General features: G+C 34.3%; 1 protein-coding gene across 1 annotated transcript in view; it reads right to left on the bottom strand.

Annotated features, from left to right (window-relative positions):
* Nucleotides 1–2,909: 2,909 nt before the first annotated feature.
* The window catches only part of Haspin (haspin), a 20,500-nt gene continuing 20,474 nt past the window's right edge, over nt 2,910–2,935 (bottom strand). The window contains exon 13 of the mRNA XM_043023136.2: nt 2,910–2,935. This exon is cut by the window's right edge and continues 347 nt beyond it. The gene's annotated coding sequence lies outside the window, so the exon portion shown is untranslated.

Consider the following 2,935-nt stretch of genomic DNA (forward strand, 5'->3'; position numbering starts at 1 on the left):
ATAAATCTGGCTTATCATAAATAAATGAGACATGTATTTTTGGCAGGCCATACAGACAAGCATGCAATAGGTCAGATTGGATAATTATACTGAAATTTCATAATGCTATTGGTTATGTCTGATTGACTATTAAAATTTACCGTGTGCAACTAGTGACCGTTACTGAATTTTTATTATGCTGATATTAAAAATCTGCATATTTATTTTTTTGATTTCATATTTCAATATGCATTAAGTACATTTTTTCAAGTGCATTAAAATTGTAAATTTGCATTTTGCCCTTATTTTAAATTTACGTCTCCCTAAAGTTTGTCATTAACACAATTTTCCCCCCAAGTACGCTTTTCAGTTTGTGTGCATATTGTTCTTTACACTTTTATGATAATTATGTATGCCTTTCCATTTAACACCTGTAACATATTGGCATCATCTGCATTACTTTTGTAGTCTTTCTGCTGCTCATTGCCACTAAACCTGCACCATCTTCAGATTTTGAATCCTCTTGATTCATCTTTTGGATTTTGAATGATTTGATTTTGACTCTCTTTGTATTTAGAGGTGTCTTCTAGAAATTGCCTTGTCTTCTACTCCAGATCTCTCCCTCTTCTCTGAATACACATATAGTGTACCTCAAAGGCAATACTCATGTAATTAATCGCAAATTTAAGAACTGGTGCAAGGGAGGGCTGGAGAGTCCACACTGTAAGATGTTCATGACATGTGACATTGCTCTATTCTATCTTCAGATGGACGATTATCATCATTTCTTGCACTTTGTGGAGCAGATGCAAACTTAGGATAACTAGTATAACCATAATAGTTACAATCATAATTGCTAAGAAAATCAAGGAAAGTTGTGATAATTTATATTCTTTTTCCCTTTTCTTACTGTTCCTGAGAATAGGAAATCGTCTCTGCAAGTAGCAGGTTGATTGCATTGCTAGGAAACTTTAACTTCTGTGACTGATACAAGAGTATTTGAGACTATTTCATGCTTATTTATTTGCTGGTCATGCTAACTAAATATTTTAGATAATTCATAGATAAAACCAAATACAGAATATCCATCTACCTGATAATAGATAAGTATGAATATACAACAAATAAGGGACATCTGGTTATCTTATTAAGTTTGTGATTAATTACATGAGTAGTGCCTCTGAGGTACAGTTCATGCCTATCCACATATTACTCCCATTACTTTATTCTGATGTTGTTAATGCTACTGCTACATTTATAATTATTTTTTCAAATATATAGCAACTACAAAGACAACAAAGGTTACAATGACATGTAAAATGTTGAGGATTATTATGAAATTATTCCCCAATCATAAGCTCTTTTAACCCATTACTGACGACCAACCTAACTAGTCGTCAAGGTGGGCGGTCTATGACACTAGCGGCACTGGCTAAAAATTAGAGGGATCAGGAAAGGCATTTCACCGCCCTCTGGGTAGCACAGAAAACTTCATGACTGTATGCATGCTTCAACTGTGAGCAGATCCCGATGTCACGTCATGTACGTATTGCCTCCCGTCTTTTAGGGCTAATCAGTGCCAACATGTGTCATGATGCCCGTAAGCAATGGTTTAAGATTCATATGTTTAAGGTCAACATTTATAGATGCCTCATTATGAAAAAAATAAATCTGAGCTATTAACTGAGTATAACTAGAGTTCTCACTAATCTTCATTACCATAAGGAAATGAAATCCTAAAAACACATTACCTTGTTGTTATGTTTAAGAATAGGAGGATATTTAGTGGGGGAAAGAGTAGGGGGGGGGGGGGGGCAGTTTAGTACCTCGATGGCAGTGCAGTTCTAGTGTTTCATGGAAGTGTAGTTCTAGTACACCAGAAGCAATTTAGTTCTCTTTCATGTCTGCATTGGTGAGTGTACTTCAAGTATTGTGTGACGTGACATTTGTGACGCCCACACTTATAGGGATATATGGCAAAACATAGCATGATAAAAAATCAAAAGGACGACACAACATCTCTGAGCATTTCAAAGTTTGATTATGTTTATTTATTATTTTGTAGTTCTTTCTTTCTTTCCTTCTTTCATCTGAGCATTTTCATGGTCTATCTTATACCTAACCTTTTTAGAGGTGTCTAATATGGAAGTTAACATGTGTATGCATGTATATATGTATTTACAATGCACACACACTCCCAATATCCTATCAGTTGCACATTATACAGTACTTTAAGGCCAGAGGTGGTCATAAGTGTTGTATTCTACTAACAATAAGTAATATGCTTACACATTTAACAGTGTCCATTGATGATTCCAAAATAAATTCAACTTTTATAACAAATCTGCAATTTTTATACTCTTGAATCTATATTCGGTTTACACATGCCAAATCATTTTCATACCAATTTGACTGCAGAAAAAATCTTTGCTCAGGCATTATTACATGGTCAAAATGCATTATATTATCTTTAACCCATTCCCGCCGGGCCGTTTCGCCTTTTATGGCTCTCGAACGCATAGGCCTAAATCAATTATATCATTGACGGCGTATGACGGCACCCGCGCTATCATATTACATAATCGCCGTCCGTGGCCGGCGGCATTGGGTTAATAAAGTGTTGAAAAGCACTTTCCCTTTAAAATGCTTGTCTTTTTGAGACACTTTATTTTGAAAGAACTTGGGGTCCCACAATTACACAGACATACATTATATTTTTAATGCAGAAAAACGTAAAATAAATGAGTCATTCCAGTTTTTAAACTGGGAAGTAGTTGAATATACATATTAACTTCAATGGAGGCATATCTCAAACAGATGTGAAAACAACAAAAGTAATAATATATGGTTTGGTGCAATATATAATAAAAGTGGAGTACCCAAATAATTGAAAAATTATTGAAATATTAAGAGGGAAATAAAATAAATAGAAAGAAGAGTCTTTATATTTACAAAT

This window comes from Penaeus japonicus, unplaced genomic scaffold, assembly GCF_977035675.1.
Source record: "Penaeus japonicus unplaced genomic scaffold, GWHDUDI00000001_assembly GWHDUDI00000021, whole genome shotgun sequence".
NCBI lineage: Eukaryota > Metazoa > Arthropoda > Malacostraca > Decapoda > Penaeidae > Penaeus > Penaeus japonicus.